The sequence below is a fragment of the Emydura macquarii genome, unplaced genomic scaffold (assembly GCF_026122565.2).
Source record: "Emydura macquarii macquarii isolate MOO-44397 ecotype Brisbane River unplaced genomic scaffold, CSIRO-AGI_Emac_v2 contig_1876, whole genome shotgun sequence".
NCBI lineage: Eukaryota > Metazoa > Chordata > Testudines > Chelidae > Emydura > Emydura macquarii.
This window is the reverse complement of record NW_027132013.1, coordinates 26,560,298-26,579,276: the sequence shown is the minus strand read 5'-3', so window position 1 is coordinate 26,579,276 and position 18,979 is coordinate 26,560,298. Positions and strand designations below refer to the sequence as shown.

The 18,979-nt window shown below is 41.0% G+C and overlaps 1 long non-coding RNA gene across 1 annotated transcript in view; it reads left to right on the top strand.

Moving 5' to 3' along the window:
- LOC137159704 (uncharacterized) overlaps window positions 1-16,750 on the top strand; it is a 43,787-nt gene extending 27,037 nt beyond the window's left edge. Inside the window, exons 2-3 of the long non-coding RNA XR_010921701.1 lie at window positions 12,764-12,949; window positions 16,657-16,750. This is a non-coding gene — a long non-coding RNA (uncharacterized lncRNA). The remainder of the gene's footprint in view (window positions 1-12,763; window positions 12,950-16,656) is intronic.
- The last annotated feature ends 2,229 nt before the right edge of the window (window positions 16,751-18,979 follow it).

The window sequence follows — 18,979 nt, the reverse complement described above, 5'->3', positions numbered from 1 at the left end:
CTTCCACAGTCAGGTCAAATATTCTAGCTGATAGTTTTTTTGCCCTTTTTTTTTTTTTTTTAAATATGTGTGGTTCTATCTGATCTCTTACAGAAAAGTCTTATATAATTAATACACACCTATATAGAAACTATAGCCATTCTGAATCTTCTTATAGAATTTTAAAAAAATCCTTTCTGTACTATTCTAGGGTGGTTCAAAACATCTTCTGAAAAGAGAGAATTTTATATTCAATTCTATAGATTTTGAGTAGTTATAGAATCATTATGATGTAATCATTGTTAAATTTTAGGATATTTTTCCATAAAGGACTTTTTGAGTGGGCTGAGGAGCTAGCTAATACCTGGGAGTTCTCTGGGTCACACTGAGCTCTGAACATGCTTTTAGAAGTCGAGGGTGGTGATTATGCAGCTGTCTCTGAGTTCTGTGCTCTGTTTGAAATGTATTTAAGACTTAGGTCTTTTTTTTTAATCAGTGTTCACTCATGGAATACAACTCAGCTTTGCATATTGAGGCACACCGGATATTGTAGCATATACCACAGCCAGGGCTTAATTTGTGCCAGGGCTTTGAACGGCCAAGCCTAGAGTGGCACCTCTGGGCTTGCTGCATCAGTTATGAATGTAAAAAATGTTGCTTGAGATCTGGCACCTCTTTCATTACAAATTAAGCACTGGCCACAGCCCTGTTCTCAGGCAGTACAGGAAAGCACGTTTCCCATGAGGCACGCACAATATCTCCTGGAGCTGTGGAAGGCACATTGTAGTGCAGCCCCTCTGCCACTCTTAAAGAAGGTGCAGTGTTCAATCCCATCTGTGCCTGTACTGAACAGTGTGTGGTCAAGAACCTCTCCATCCTCTTGGGAGAGGTTGACATTTGCAGAGGTGTTTTCCCTCTGATGTCCTGGTGCTGTGTATTTGGGAGTACAAAGAGTGTGGAGGCAAGGATGTGGAAACAGACTTCTTGATTTCTCTCCTCTGTGCACCAGTGCTAGGGGGCTGGCACAATCTGTCCGTTCTCCTTAGTTTGTGATTCCAAACCGGCCTCCAAAGCTCCGCAGCGCCCAGGCATTGTTACTTGCATAGAATTGTTTCTCTGCTGACCTGTTTTCCCAAGTTATTACAGAGTCACAATGTTTCTCAGTGAAATTGTGGATTTAAGCATTCAGCGTATTAATGCCATGTGGTGTGTTTGTGCTCAGGGTAATGCCCAGTTCCACTGCTGATTGTTTGACATTGATCCGCTTGCGCCCTACACCCACCTGTTTGGAATTTACTTTAAAATCATCCTTTTCAAAACTCCTTTTGCAGTGTAGGCTTAAATTTTCAGCACTCATTTTGTGGAATGGCAGGAAAGAAAAGTGCTGCTTGATATTCTGCTGAGCTGGCAGCCCCATGTGTGTATCAAGAAGAGAACACTACTGGTAATAACAGATTTGGTACGATCACCCTTTTTAAAGGCAAAAGGAGGAACCAATGTTTAGCTAAAAGGAACCATATATGTAATTACCATTCCAGCTGTAAATAAATATATCCCAACAGTGGTTAGAAGAGGGTGTCTCATTGTACTGACCTTATGTTCTTGCATCAAAACAGGCAGTAATGATGCTGGATGTTCTTTCCATCAACTGTCTCCTCTCTAGAGGACCATATAAACATATCGTTGGCCTTAAAGTTCAATGATCACCTGTAAACTTGACATAGTGGATTCCATATTCTCTTTCAGTAACTTCCAAATCTCACAGTTTACAGCTCAAAAGCTGACTTTTCTGATTGACTGCCCTACAAACGCAGATAGTTGGGGACGATGTGTGAGTCAGAATAGCATCGAGCGTACTCTCCCATAGCTGTAGTGGCTTTGCATGGCTAACAGATGGAAAACTTTTTTCAATAATTTGCTGTCAGTAGATATGACTCAGATACAAAGGGAGCAGACACTTTAAATCCAGTAAGTGCCATTTTCACTAGAGAGGGAGACCAAACCAGCTGAACACTGGATCTGAACACTTTCAGGCTGCGTGGGGAGAGGGTCCAGAATCTTGATCCAGATTGAAATTTCATGACTGAAGCTTGCCTCTAATGAGCCCCACACCAAGACTTTTGAACCAAAAGTGCTCAAACTTTGGAATGTTCCAAATAATGATTTGCCGCTGAATTCTTCAGCTTGAGCCCAACTCTATATTGTAGAAGCAAGCGAGTACTCCCATATCTTTCAGAATATTCACATTTTAAAAATTCACTCGCTTTGCCTGTTAGCATACCCTGTGTGTTTCTTTTACATGAGTACTCTAGCAAATAAAACTATTGCTATGAGTATTGGCAAATATTAATTGCAAACTCAAAGTTCACTTTCAGTCACATGTATTTGTATGTGAACCTAATTCAAAGAGTTACACTCATCAAAAAGAACTCTGTATAGCTCATAAGCTTCTTTCATCAACTAATAAAAGAGTTGGTCTCAGAAAAGAGATTTCCTCACCCACCTTGTCTGTGCTCATACAATCAGGCAGTCATGTGCACTACACGTCCAGTCAAAATTAACCAACAAAATTTGTTTAATATTGAACGTTCACAACAGAGTGAGAATTGCCAGAAATTTTTCAGTGACTAATTTTAAACAATGAATAAAATCAAGAAAATCCTGGTTTATGGCTCTTTTGTTTGTGACGTATGAATACACAATATATTTGATAAAAATTCTTCATTCAACTCCATCTAACTTGTATACAGTCACTTTTTCTGTGTGACAGTTTGTGCCCAGAAATAAGCAGCTGGCAGGAAAGAGAATCACGTAGGGAGTTGTGGGTAATGTGACCCTCCCCGCCTGCCCCCCGCCTTTTTTTTTCTTTCAGTAGCTGCAGTGGCATTTTAAGGTCCTGTGAGCAGAGCTCCTAAGATATGGCCGGGTGCGGATCCACTTTTTTTTTCTTTAGGGGTTGTCTGGATTCAAGGTTTCTTTGTATTGGTTCTGGGAAGAAATGGGTTTTCGTACTCAATCCTCAATTACCCAAGAGGCAGCTGAAGAGACCATGCTGTTGGTCTTACAGCATTCCTGTCTCTGACAACGTTTAGAGCAGCTTGGGGTTTCCATGTAGGTGCAGGGGTCCATCTGTGATCACTGCATGATCAGGGACTTATTTCATTGGCAATGTGGGATTACCTGGAGGAATGGACTATCATCCTTCTGCAGAAAACCCAGTAAGGGTTTGCTTGTACTATTCTAAACCATGCTTTAAACTAAACCACATTCCTGGATAGTGCTGTGCTCCAGATTAAGCCCATCAAAAAAGGATTAGTTTCCTTCAGTTATTGTAATGTAGACACACCACATTAATCAATATTAAACTCTGCTACTTTTCTTAATGTGGATTAAAAATTGTAGTGATAGCAGACAAGGTCTGACTGTTCTGAAAAATTCATTGGAAGAAGCAGTCTAAGCCAGTGCCTGTCCTATAATTTATGTACCCTTTCTAGCCCAGCTACAGCATCTATTACCCAAGCCTACTTCTACTTGAAACCAGTGGTCTTTCCACTGGTAGGTTTCTTTAGGACAGTAAACTGCGTCTTGTCAGTGTTTATGAGATAATGTACCAGCATGGCCATTTAGTATCCAGTTTCATATATAGTGGTGAAATACTGTCAGCTCTATTATAGAGGTATCAAAAAATCTTAAATATGTTACTACTTTGGGTTTAGCCGACTACCCATTGACTGTCTAAATGAAAGAACTCTATTTCCTCCTGGCTGATATTGCAGCTGAAAGAGGGAAGAATTCCAAGTACAATATATCCTTGAGAGTGAACCCTCAATTGTAACACACTTATTTTATAAAACACATTGAAATAATTACACTAATTTATCAGAGAACAAATACACATCCCAAAATGAGTGCTACTACATGTGCCAAGAACATCTGAAGCGACACCTTGTGCATAAGGTTCACCATAGAAGACTGTTGTTGTGACCAGCATTTTGTAGAGGCTACAGTCTGAGACTTTCCATGGTGGTATACTATTTGAATAATCAATAAGTATCTTGGCACAGGGATGTTGTCTTCATAGTCCTAGCTTCCCCTAATCTGTGTCACCTCCTTAAATGACTTATCCAGGTTTTATCTTGTATTAATGTGGTGGAAAGCCGTGCTATACTTTGATATCTAAGTATTAAAGACAGCTATTTTGCTTTGTAAGTGAACCCCCTCATTGGGCTGCTATCTTGTAGGAAAAAGATTCAAAGACATACATGTTGCAAAATAAACCCTCAGGGATGAAAATTACCTCTAATGCTTCATACAGTGCACTCTTAATGGAGTGTGTGCACTGCTCTCTAAAAGCTTATTAACATTTAAAAAATGTAATTATGCCAAGGCCATGAGTATCAACATATTTTCAGAAATTTCACTGGATTTAGGTAATAATTTTGGCTCCGGGAATTATTTTTTATTATTTTTCAGGACTTGTACAATTTTTAAATGCTTTCCTGTCTTATAAATATTGGAAAGGAACAAAAAGGAAGTATTGCCTATCGCTACACATACTGAAATGAGCTGAAACATCTTAGTTTTCTATACATGGAAGGCAGAAAAATCCAGGGAATAGAGCCTGGACTAGGAATCAGGATGTCTGTTTCCTCTGTTCCTGGTGACTTACTGTATGACTTTGAGCAAGTCACTTAACCTTTTTGTACTTCAGTTCCACATCTGTAAAATGTGGCTAATGACGCTTATGCATCTTTGAAAGGTAACTTTGTGTATTATGGAAAAGAAATAGATGAATTATTATTTACACATATCAGTTTACAAACATAAATTGCAAAGGGCTTCATAGATGCGTAAGTACCATTATCCCTATTTTCCAGAAAACTGAGGCATGACCCTTTTTACCCAAGTCATACGAGTCACCGGCAAAATCAAGTTTAGAACCTAAGTTGGCTGGATTTCAGCCCCCGTGATCATTCTATTAGGTCACAACTGTTTCTTCATTACCTGCCTCTAAGCACTTGGGGAGGGGGGGGGATATTCTGGACCACTGAAGTCCATGATAAAACTCCTGTTAAGTTCAATGAGGTCAGGATTTGACATTTAAAACCTTGTCTACAGTAGGCAAAAAGTCTTTAAAAATCTTGTTAGCTAACACAAGTTGAAAGACCACTTAGCAGAATTTAACACCTTTAAAACCATATTAGCTGGACTTGCTCAATCAAGGACCTAAGCTCCCCCTGGGGGCGACTGCTTGTAGTTAACATGGTTTTAAAGGTGTTAAACTGTCTATGCTAGGTGCTAAGTGGTGTTTCAAAATTGACTTGGCTAAAGCAATTTTAAAAATATATCCTTTTTCCTACTGTAAACTAAACCTAATAGACTACTTAGAAGGAGATCCCCGATGAAAAGTGCTAAGTATTAGTAGAGCATTCAGGAGGATCCCAAAACACAAGGAAGGGTGTGTGTGTGTGTGTGTGTGTGTGTGTATACATTTTAATAAGACCATGGGTATGTGGCCAAGAGTTTTCTAATGCATCATGTTGGAGCCCTGAATTAGTACCAATATTATGCTGTGGTTGCTCTTTTTGGTCTTTTGTTGTTTGTCTGGGGTAGGAACTGCAATCATGGACCAGCACCCTTTTGTGCTAGATGCTGGATAAATACAGAACAAATAGATGGTAGCATGACTCCGTACAACGAGCTGGAACAGAAGAAGTAACAGGCAGTGTAAGCTAGCCACTGACTCACAAAGGTGAGAAAGACACTTCCCCTATGAGTAGGTTATTCCAGTATAGGGATTCTTATGCTTTCTTTCTGATTCATCTTGTAACTGACTGCTGTTGGAGTCCAGATAAGACTAGATAGATCACTTGCCTGATGCTGTTTGGCAAGTCTTAGATTTTCCCTCATCCTCTTGAGATGGGTGCATGGTAGCAGGAGAAAAATCTTAGGTCATGTCTGCACTTCAAGCAGGAGGTGTACATTTCAGCTTGAAAGTAGGGTCTGAATGAGCTCTGCCCAGCATGTGTGTGTGCACGCAAGAGGCTTCAGGACCAGACTATATTTGCATGAGGGCACCTAGCCTGCCTAGGTGCTCAGCATGATGGGACAGCTTTGCCCAACTGGGTTACAAATCACTTTAGTGTTAATTGTGGGGCTAATGGATTGTTGTTCTCCTTATTGTTTTTTGTTTTGTTAAGAGATCACTAGAGCTGAAATCACTCGTTGTGGGACAGCGTTTTCTGCCCAGCCTGCTGCAGCAGTGAAGTTCCCAGTGAGAGCTGACAATCACTATGAGCTGGGTGGAAAATCAAGGGACTGACCAGCAGAGGTCTTGGTAGAGAAGCAGGGGGCATCAGATGGTGGTGATATGCATTGGTGATGGCTGGCAGGACGACCAACGGAGCGAATTGCACAAAAGACCTTTTTCTCCATCTCTTTCCCCTCACCCCCCAACCAGGATATGAGGTGAACTCTGGAGCTGCACCTTTGAACTCTGGGTTTGCTCTGATTAAGGACAACTGTGAGTGGGATGCTGGACTTGAGAAACTGAGGCAAATGGAAACTGCTCAGTGTACTCTGAGGTGTTTTGCTCATGGTTTTATGCTTGCAAATCCGCTTGTGGCATTTTCCCAAGTTAATGCCTGGTTACTTTTCCCCTTTTAATATAATTTTCTTTTCTACACTCAGTTTCTGTGCTTGTGTGAGGGGAAGTATTCCCTCTAGAAATGCCCAACCTCCCTGGGAGGCAATAAACCTGGAATACCACAATGCCATTTTCATGGAGTAACTTTTCATATATTAGTACTTCAATCAATTCTTAGGTTACCAGTGTTTTTTAGTTTGATATATTCAGTAAGGCCTTTGTGCATTTAACACCTGTTTTAAATGGCTAAATAGTTGTTTTGTTCCATATCCTGAATGCTTATGTTCTGTTACATTGCTTAGTTAAGCTTTAATGCTAGACAAGTTTAAGTATTTGTTTCACTTTCTTAGAGCCATGTGCTGCTCTCGAACTGTGCGCAGAACTCCTGTGATGGGAGTTGACATCAACAGGAATTTGGTACAAAAACAGATGGCAATATATAGCTTTCAGCATGTTTGAACCTATAGTCTACCAGCATCCGAAGGGATCCGTGTACACATCCGTTTTGTGCATATTAACAGCATTTTAACCTGGAGTCTGCCCAAACCAGTCATGATTTTATAAGCTTGATGAGAAACTGATTTTTGTCTGTAGCTGCTTTCTTCGAAGACTTAATGTTACCTTGCCAAGATTAGATTCAAAAGGATATCCTTTTGCTCTGTGCATAAGAGAGCTCTTTTAAAACCAAAATATACAATTATCTAACTATGTTCCTAGAGGCCTTTTTATTGCTCTACCCTGTCTGGCTGCCCTTGATCTCCTTAGTCCTTAAACAAGACACAAAAATAGCTTACGCTTTCTTCCAGGACTCACTGTAAGTTAGGAACCATAACATTCAGTCTACCATGGAAACTTTGAAATTTGTTTATACAATATTTATTAGAGTGGGGTGCATGCTGCAGAGATCTGTATGTGGATCCATACCCAAACTTCAAGTTCAGTTGTGGGGGTTTCATGCAAGCCTGTCTTTAATATTTTCATTTAAAAAAATTTGTTGATTTTTTCCTATCCTTGATGCTTGTATGAAGAGGAGCACCCTAAGGCCTTGCCAACACTGTAGAGTTTTGTTGTTACAAGTTATGCCACTGTACAGCCACTGCTGTAATTAAACTGCTGTTGCATATCCTCACTTTGATCCTTGTGTCAGTGGAGTGCATCCACAGTTGCAGCTCTTGCGTTGACACAAGGAGCAGTTCACTTTGGGGAGCTATCCCATGGTGCACCTGCATGAAGGGTGCTTCACTGCTTTGGGAAGGGTTTGCAATGCCTCAAGGGGCAGACACAGCTTCACGTGATGAAGGGTTCTGAATCCCATCATTCTATGGGCATCCTACTAGATTGACAACTGCTTTTCAACTGCCCTGTCAGCCAAACTGAAGTTGCTGAACATAAACACAAGAAGCCCTCCCACTGAAGTGTGTGAGTGGGGGGAGGGGTAAAAGTGTGTGTGTGTGATTGCATGCGTGCGCGTGCACATTATCTCTTTACGTTCAGGCAGCAGCCGGAAGCAACCAATCCTGGGGTAGAAGCTGATGCTCAGATAGCTGGTGTGTCTCCCCCACCACCACCCCCCCCAGCTCAGCAGAGACTGGTACACAAGTGGGGTGAGGGGGACACCCCGACATGAGCCCCCACCTCTGCACAGCACATTGGGAATTTTTCTCCCCTGCCCCTCCAGCAGCAGGCCGCCCTGCCTGCCTGCCAGGAGAGAGCAGGATTGATTCCCTCTGAGGCTTTGAAAGGGGAGTGGCACATGCCTGTGTAGCTGGAATGCAGAGCAGGGCAGTGGAGTTCAAAATGGTCAGCAGAGCAGCCAGGGTGGGCATTGTGGGATAGCTCCTGGCGGCCAGTTACAGCACTCATGTCTACATTGATGCTTTGTTGCTCTAACTTTGCCACAAAAAGCTGTACGCCTTTCATCAAGGTGGTTTTATTTTGTTGCCAAACCAGGAGAGTTTTGTCGATGGGGCGAGCATTGTAGTGTGCACGCCACCTTTGTTTTGGCGTCAAAAGGCTGTAGTGTAGACCAGGCCTTAGATTAGTCATTATCTCGGGGGAGCATGGCTAACATAATTGGCAGGATAGTGGGAGAAAGCTTGCACTGCAGCTGCTTGTACACAGCATGACTGATGAATAAAGAGCCAACTTCAACTTCTGTCACTGACTACCCTTCTATCATCCCAACCACATTTTCCTTAAAACTCTTCAAAAGCAGAAGGAGAGAGATTATTCTTGTCTTGTCTGATTAGGAGGATATTATATACTTCTCCTAATGTTCTGAAACCATCATTGAAAAAATATCCCCTCTCCTATAAAACTTGGAACTGAATTGCAGCCTCCCAGCACTTCTGCTGGATCTCCCTGGCAGGCATCCCCATGTGTATGCTGCTGTGTATCCCCATTGTATTCTGTGTTTTTCTTGGATACATAGTTCTTGGAAGTATCATAACATATGAGTTTAACATTCATAACAAAAACAAAGCAAAACTGTTCCATTTAGTTTTATAGTATTATGCAGGCAAGTTGTAGCGATGATAACCCAAGTAGAAGAAATTGCATAATGTAGATTACAAATTAATGATATGGTATGAGATGGATAGGTTGAGCAATATAGTTAACAGAAAGCTAGCCATTTTAAGCAATCACAGTACTAGTTTTTTATATCGTCAACATGTAACGCAGTGGTCTGGGAGTGCACGTAGCAGGAAACCTTTCTTACCGTATATAAACTGTTTCATTGAAAATAACATTGCTGAGTTTTCTGTGACGTTTGTAAATCAATGAACAAAACAAGGAGAAACCAACACCATATTTAAGTAAAAATAACTCCTGGTGGTTCCGTATTATAATCCTCATCCCATCCTCCACCGCTATAAACCTTTGTTTTTTATCCTTCCTTACCGTGGTGTGTCTAATTTAGGCCCCAGTTTTGAAATGGTGCAAAAATATGATATGTGCATCATATAATCCCTTTGTGTATGTCTTTGCAGGATTGGGTCTTTAGATTGTAAACTCTTTGAGGTAAAGATCTGTCCATTTTAGTTGTCTCTGCCTGTTACAGGAGCGGTCTATAAAAGAGATGTTTGTGTGTGTGTGTAAATAGTTAACAGATAAGGTGCCAACAGATGTGCTCAAAAAGATGCAGCATTATTCCTAAGTGTAGGGCTGCTAGCAGGGCCAGATTTCCAGTTAGGCATAATAGGCTCATGCCTAGGGGTGGTGATGCTCTAGGGGCACCTAAATAGTGGTGGATTACTGCATGGGCCAATGGAGCCCCAGCCAATTTGGGGGCCCTACATGAGTGCTGGAACTCTGCCTCACCGTCCTGCTCCTCCTCTTTCCCCTGAGGTCCCGTCCCCTGGCCAAGCCAGAAGCCAGAGCCCAGGGGTGAACATATTTCTCCCCTGCCCAGAGCTGGCCGAGCTGGTCACCCTTTCCCTCTCTCCACCTGCCCCACTGCACCCCTCCCCTCCCACAAGGAGCTGGCCTGTCCCCACTTGGCCTCCCCTGTCCCCACCCTGACATGCAGAAAACATGAAGGTCAGCTGGGTGGTGCGGCACTGAAAATGCTGTGCCTAGGAGTGCATAAGGTGTAAATCTGGCCCTGGCTCCTGGCCTGCTTCCTCAGGCTAGGAAGGACTGACACCATGCCACAGTCTCTTTGAGGGCCTCCCCTCAAAGTGTGGGTTTATTAATTAAAACAAAATAACTGGCAAAGTAACACAGAACAAAGCTACTTCCTCGACCAGTACAGGCTGCAGGAGCCCAGAATCCTTTCACTTTGTGCTTCTCTCTCTGGTCCAGGCCCAATCAATCACAAGAGTCCTCTAAGAACGCTTCTTGCAGCTGAGCTCTCTCTCTCTCTGATCTCTATGGGCATCACCTGACCCCTTCTCAGCTGGGTCTGGGAATCAAACAGAGCTGGCTAAGCCCAGCCCCCTGACCCTCACAGGGGCAGACCATCCTGTTACACTGCCCAATAAAATTTCTTGCCATTGCGCACTGCAAATGGCTTTTTCGGGGGGGCTTTTTGCCTGGAGTCCTTAATAATGCACTCCACTGGAACTGTATAAACAGTAATGATGATTTGTGATACACAAAGTATGGGGATACCTAGAATAAGATACTAGAAACCAGTGTTCAACAAAAATCATAGGTGATTGAAAACGAGAAAGTTAATGTTTAGAAAATAAGGTGCCAATCCTGCAGACACTTATGTGTATAATTATGTGTATAATTTGTACTGTATGTGAGAGAAATAACCTGCATGAGAACACAGACCCTATATAAACTGAAAATCTTATATTTTAAATCTTGAGAGACTTATAGTAACTTCCCTCTCTCAAGGTGAAAGTTTCAGGAGATAAACTGTTTGCTTCCAAAAATAAGGAAGATTTCTGTAAATTTCTCATACATTGTTTAAACTTATTTTTAACTTTGTTTCTGGGTGAACAGTTGGGTGAATGACTACTTTTCTTGCTAGGGTCTTTAATCAGCTATTTTTCTATAGGATTCTTTAATATTGATCTTTCTGTAAATTGGTGACCTTTAGATCTTTTAGCCAGATAAGATGGGTGTGAGAGCCCAAGACAATGGCAGAGCCTGTAAAGTCCATACTAGTAAGTGGCCAAAAATAAGTGAGGTTGTGGTTGAAATGTTAGATAATTTTGTTTTAATATTGAGCTTCTAGCCAGTCTAAGTCATATATCTGATGGAGGCGGTATCATTTTTCTAGTTGGGGTTTATAACCAAATAAACAGCTATCTTCTTACAAGAGATAAGGGTTGATTATTTCTAGAATTAGTTGGAGGATTTAATTCATTTTATGATTTAACTCCAATCCAAATATTTGTGTTTTGATATTTTGGTCATTGTATTGAAGTGTTTGTTCTAATGTATAGTTTAATAACAGTATAGCTTTGGTGATATGTTTCCTTGATTTTATATTTGTTTGTTTAAATGTTTAAATAAGATACCGAATTGCACTTCTTTCAAAAAGCAATGTAGGTCCAGAGCCTTTAATGACCTGAATGGATATTAACCAGGAAACCTAGCTCACCAATAGGAGAGGCTGACAAGAGGGGTGTGTCCTAAGCCGCTGTACTCTCATGGAGTTCGGCACCTAAGTCTAGACTTCAGGGAAGTGCCTGTTTCTGCTTGTGAACCACAGCTGGGAACCCCTTTCCTTCAGTCAGATGCCTTATGTGCCTAAGCCACTCTCAAGAAATGTCTTAGGCACTTGCCTACCTCCATATGAGGTGGCTGGGGGCAAGAGAAAGAGGTCTTCCTTATAACATCTAGTCCAGGGGTTGGGGAAATCACCTGAGAGGTGGGAGATCCCTGTTCAAATCCCAAATCAGGCAGGGGGCAAACTGAACTAGGGTATCCCACATCCTAGGTGAGATCCCTAACCTGCCTATCTATACCTGGCTTGAGTCTCATGCTGGGTCTTAAGGGGAAGATAGGCAGCCAACCATCTGCCTGAGGCAGCAATGAGCATGGCCAGAGGCAGGAAGATAGGCATTGAGGGAACTTTTACAGCAAAAAAAGGGCAACTATTCTTGCCATTTCATTAGGTGCTTGGAGGCACTGCAACCCTCTGGTAAACAAACAGGTATCGGGAGGAGGTATTTATTACCTTTTCTAGATTTCACTATCCAATCCATCTGGAGATACCTCCAAGGTAAAGTTAATTGTCTTCTGCATGGGTGACTGCTCGTCAGGCTGCAATGGACGGAACATACCACAGGCAAGACCACCTTAAGTGTAACCTTGATACATATAAAGCCAATGTATTATTTCCTGAAGAGTCTGATAATTAGCCTTATCTATGCAATGTCCAGCACATTGCTCATTGTGAACATGTTGAACCACGATTCCTCTATACTCAAAAGAGACCATCCATCGGACTGTCTAATCTTTTTCCTGAATATGAAACAACAGACCCTTAGTCAACTTGAACCTTGCCTTGGTTAATCAAAGCTCTCAATCATAGACAATGGGAATTTTGCCAGTGGTACCAGGATTTCATATCCTAAATCCATTAATCCTAAATCTCTCCAATTCTGTGCTCTGATCTATTTCTCTATTTCTGTCAGGATTATGCTGATCTTCTTCCTTTTGCTCTATCTGATATAGGAATCAGTAGCATTGAGAGCTCATGGGCCAGAGACCAGACAGTGATATTAATAATGATATTGAAAAACTGTTCGTGTTCTGCTCAGAATCCAGGCGTCTTAACTAGTAAAATATGGATCGTGTGCAGTGGCTGAACAAGGAACAGGCAAATCAACTGGAATCAAATTGACCTTAACCTTCACTGAGGTTTGTAAATATCTAGAGGACTATTGATTGAAATTATTTTTCATTTTACTGTGTCTCTGCATTTCTTTCCTCTATCTGGAACGGGAAGTACTGAAATGTTACAAGAAAAATGGTTTCCACGTGAGTTTCAGCCTGAGTGGATCAAAGTTCCAAAAGTCTCATGAGCTTTGCAGATGAGTTTTGCAGATCAGATCAGTGTGTAAACTTTTGAATACGGATTGTCTGAACCAAACCACTGACTCTCTTTTAAGGGTTGCCCATTGCTAGTCTACACTTATGCCTGGCAGAGTCTTTATGGGGGAAAATAATTTAAATCTGGACTATGAATGTGCATTGCTCTCTTTGAGCTACATCTGAGGGTGGCAACACATAAGACAACAAATCTCTGAAAGAACTTTTCATAATACAGTGAAATTGTATTAGCAATTGTGGCTCGACATCTGTCAGATGTCATGCTTCTGAGGTCATCGGTTCAAACCTTGACAGTACTGGTGAGATTAACTTTCCATTCTTCATGTTGAGTTGCAAATGTCTAGATTTTGCTTCCGCTGTCAGTAGTTCCAGGGATAGCAGGGTAAACAGCTTATAAATTCTCTAACGTTCCTTTGAGCCAAGAGCAGCTTTTTGGCTAGTTTTGCAAGCAATATTATTTAAAGGATTCCAGGAGACATGAGGGTAAATGGCCAGCAAAAAAGGGAATTAAATATGATATAATAAAAAGTTACTACTACTATAGAATAACCTATATGAACACTGTATGGACATAGTTAACCGTCAGTAAAATTCCTCTTACGTCGATGCTTTATATTACACTACTCTATTCACTGAGAGGGTTAATCATTCCTTAGGTGGACCTTGCATTGCTTCAGTTATGTGTACTCTTCATTTTTATTGCTCACTTTTTCATAATAAAAGCCTGAAAACTGAGCATTATATTTTACTAAGATTTATTTTTTTGGCCAGTAAATTATACTGTAGGTATTCTAACCATCAATTTTAAAGTGTCCCAGCTAAAGTTAACTAGGAGAGGCAGGCTTGTGTGTAACACAAAATAACAACTTTAAAACAATAATTAGTCAAATCTTGAAGTCATTACTCAGAGGCTAGATCAGCCCTCTATGTGGTTTGATCTTTGTGGAGTGGTTGGAGAATGCATTGTTGTTGGGAAGTAGCAGAGTGAGGGAATCCTTGTGGAGAAGTGCCATGGAATTGGTTAGGAATAAAACCAATGAGGCTCTAAAAAAACACAATAGGATTCTACAGAGATTTCTCTAAAAAGCTATAGAATTTAACAGAGAATGATCTTAGTTCTATAACTTGTTACAAACAATCCCGTAGAATCCCATAGCAGGGATATAATTTTCTAATAAATTCTATAGGCTGATTAAAAAGAACCCTGCAGAAAGGTTATTGTTCTTTCTTAACTTCTATTGCACTGTTCTTTAAGGAACTAGCCATTTCCTCTGGCATCGCCTGCTGACCAAGTATATTCTTTTTAAAAAAAAATCCTGTTGGGGTTTAATATAGCTTGGAGCTGTGTTAACTCTCACCAAGCGCCCTCCCCAGCTATCATCTGTAGCCTCCACAATAAAATACTTATGTGGAAGTTGAGTTTTGATTTCTATTTTAAGTCCTATTTTCTACCTCCCTCTAACTTCTGATTGGCATAACCAATTTCTTTGCAAAGAGAATGCTAAAATAGGGCATCAGAATAAGTTTACCTGAGAATTTGGAAGGTTAATTTATTTGTATATTAACATTTATGCTGCTAGGTAGTTTTGTTACCATTATTTAATTATTGTCAGGGTGCTCAGCTCTTGCATATGCATTTTAAAAAATCTAAAAAAAATTTAAACATAAAAATAAACAAAGATGGTAATAGTCCAGGTAATCTAAATATATTTGGTTTGTATGTTCCCCAGTGTGTGCTGGTTTAGATTGGGATGATTTTCAAATAGGTCCCCACTATAGTCCTACTGACAATTTGTGTCTCAGTCATTGTGTTGGGTCTGGATTTTTACCCACTTGTGTGTTGAAGGGAGAATCATGGGAAGGCATAGCACACAGATCCATCCACTCAGGGAAAAAGGGGAGAAAGCCAGATTGGGAAGCGCCCCCTCTCCACTACCAGCTTGGTTCTATTTCACTCCTTTTTTTCCCTTTCCACTCCGGAGTTCCAGGGCCTTGAATTCCTCCATTCCAGGGAGTGCCCAGGTCCACGGAGACACCAATCAGGTTACTCCAATAAGTGGCCCAAATGAATTGAAGACAGGGCTTCCAGATTGGTCTGCATTTTAGTGGAGTAGTTGCCTGCAAATTGTATCTAGGCTGCTGAAGTTCCTGGAGTTGAACAATTTCCCTAATATCCACTTCCATTTTCCAAGGCTACAGTACCCTCCCTTCACCCCCATGGTAGAGACAATGGGTGCCATGCTTGGTTTCTAGGTATCCATGCTGCAAACACTCAAGACTGACTAGTAAGCACAGTTACTAAGTCCAGACCACACTTGTGTCTACAAAGGTACTGGTGGTGCCCATCTCAGTCTATGGTTGGGGCTGCCTGACTTAAGTAGACACTTCCAGAAGTGTTAACTTCACTGTATACCAGAACTGCATCATAGAATTACTTTTGAAATTCAGATTGCAGGGTGTTTTTTGTAATAAAAAAAGTCTTCACGTGATTGTGGCCATTCACAGAAGTTTTATTGGAGAACTTTATATAATATTCTAGATATATGTACATTTTTACTATACTATTGTATATGTTATAATACATTTTATTGATACTGAGTTTTGTAAATATAAATGTGTTTCAGAGCTATGCTCTGAATCAGATATGTCATCAAATATATTTATCGTCAAATGGATATGATGACAGATGCATTACTTGGAAACATCACAAAAATGATTCTGTGGAGGCTATCCCAATAAGCACTTTAAAATGACCTCACTGCACATTAAGCACTGGGGGTTATTGTCTGACTTGTTGAAAAAGGGCTAAAGAGTCAGGGAGTAATTTTCAGCTGCAGCTGCAGACAAGGTCAATGTGGGGACATTAACCCATCCAGTTTCACCCATCCGAGGTGACCAGAAGAGATGGGGGACAATATAGAGCCATGCCACTGAGGAAAATCCCTCTTTTATCTGGACCAGGCAGAGCATCTCCCACCCATCGACATGGTGAAATACTAGGTTTGGTCAGGATCCACTAAGGGCACTGCGCTGATCGCTTCTTTCTTGGGAATTTTTCCCTCAATGCCAGATTGGCCAAGGCGAAGTGGGTGTTTTTTTTTTGGCTTCCCCATAGTGGATTTTGGGGTGTGTGTGCTTAGTTGGGGTGAACATAAATGGGATTTAGGTTATGATGTCACAACTCATTATGTAAACATGGGACTGACGTCCAGTGCAGGGAAGAGCTACAGTGATCAGATAAAATGGATTGGTAAAGGATTTAAAGGAGGTATTATTTAAAAGAGCGGAAATGGGTGTGGGGGGTGGGTTTGGACCATGACTGTTACCGCAGGGAGCTCCTGTCCATCCCCATATATAATTCCCCCTTAGCTCTGATTCAAGAAGGGGAATGGTGAGGTCCCAGCAACAGGCTGGCTGGGAACCAGGATGGGTAAGGGGGAGGGCTTGACAAAGCCCCCCAGATATATATTGAAATGATTATGGAATTACTTGCACTGTACACTTTTATCTGCCAGGTACTCCTGGACATTGCAGAATGAAGTTGTGGCCTAATTAAACCATATCCAGTGTCTCCTGTCCTTCTTCCAGGATAGCTGGACAAAAATAAAGGTAATAATACCACAGTCATCCATTTGCTTGCATATGTTCATGTAATTTCCATGCTTATTTGTGCACCTAATTTGCTCACATATTTCCCATAAGTTCACTTGCAATTGCATTAACGGAATGAGCTGAGAGTTTGGGGCCAAAAGGGACCATTAAATCATCTCCTCTGACCTGTATGCCACAGGTCATTCAATTTTGCCCAGTTACTTCTGTTTTGAGCCCAGTTACTTAGGTTGCATGTGTATGTGCAATTCCGGTAATTCTGACTACAGTTTAAGCACCTTATTCAAAGCCAAAGGCACTTTTTCCATTGACTTAATGGAATTTGCTCAAGCCCTAGGTGCCATTCACAAGACCTTATCACATCACAATGATTTTCTGCACTGGTCCGGAGAGACATGGCAGCATTTATGTATCTTTCTGTGGTGAATTTCTAAAGTGACAATGTTTTAGCTGGTGACTGGTGGCCAGACATTTGATTTGCCATCACAAATTAGTGGAGTTTTCACTCTGATGGCGGATTTGCTGTGTGCACATACCATGTACATTATCTGATGTTATTATCAAATTCAAAATTGGGTCTTTGCAGTTGGTAGACAGAAGCTCCACACAGTGAACTAAAAAAGAGACTTCCTCTGACCTTAGCCTGACTAGTTGGAGATATGCTAGTGGACGTAACTCTCTGTGCAGGATAACAAGCAGACTGAGAAAAGGAAGGGTGGGGAAAAATGCCATCTTTGAGGTTTAATTGTCCCAACAGCTTTTTAAGCCCATGGACCAAATTTAGCCAGCATGTAAACAGGTGCAACTCCATCAACTAAAATGGCATAGCACCTGCTTGCAACATGGCTGAGTCTGACACAATGTTTTCAGCAATTAAAAAAGATTGACTTACAAGAACTATGATTTTATCAATCAGAGTGGTATTCACAAGGTGAGGAGAGGCACAGCAGAAGTCAATTTTGTCTTGGTCCTGAAAAATAGTTAGTTTTGCCTTATAAACAACCTGCTCCTACGCACAACTATAGCTTTTACTCCATTCCATTGATTATTATGCCCTTCCAGCATCCCCTATTCTTGCCACTAAGGATTCTAGCACTGTCTTCTTCAATTAAGGCAATTTAATTTTTCTAATTTTACAGAGTGACTATAGCCTTTGCCACTAGCGCTTATTGTACAATTAAAGAATGTATCTTACATAACTGTCAGGGATAGGTAACATTAAACTACTGCTGCTCTTAAGGATGTTAACTTTATCATTCTGAGGAGCAAAATGATAAAAATTAACAAACAATAAAACAAAACCAAACAGATAATAAACCCAGTGAACTAACTGTCTCCTGACGCTTGATAGAATCAAGCTGTGTTGGACCACCAGGGAAGGAGATTCCAGAGGCAGGAACCTGCCACTGAGCGTGTCCTGCCAGTGGTTCTGGAGAGTTCAGCATTGGGAGATGACAGCAAGAGCTTTCCCAGTTTTCCTCACTGCTGTCTGCCTTATGAGAAATGTGGTCTCCCAGAAAACTTGTTCCAGACCATGAGACCTGTATGTGCTGCATCTGTAGGTATGCCACTTCTGCAAAGATGAACTCACAGTAACTTCTTCTTGTTTGGTTGTGTCCTGGCTGACACATCAAGTGAAGAGAATCACAAAAATGTCACTGGAACTTAAGAAGGCAGCTCTCTTCCCTCCCCAAACACTTTTCATAAGTTGTATCCTTCCTGGCCCCAACTTAGGTGGTATTGGTTTTCAGGTCCCTCTCTTCTCCAGTTCACTTGCATAAAGTCTATTCATTCAGACTTTAGATAGGAAAAGTGCATTTTCACCACAAAACAGATGTAGAAGTCTGTCATAGGCTAAAAGTTTTATCAGTGTATTTGTTGCAAAAAGAACTTCAAAGACTTTAAAAAAATATCGCCACATTATGAATTAGAATTATTATATGAGCTAAAAGGAAATCTGTACAGAGACAATTATGATTTCATACAGACTAAATACTTGTTAGATGGAACTTTGGAGTTGCAGTAAACTGCATTAGTTATAAGTACATTTTTTTCACAGGAATTAGACTACAGAGATTTGTATGGGTTTCTTTTGAATGTGTCATAACATTTATGCCCCAGGATGAAGCTATTTTGCTGAAAATGTTTAGAACTACTTAGAGATAAGACCTCTAGGAATGTGTGTTTATATAATTTAAACATTATGTTGAATTTCTTCCAGAAAATTGA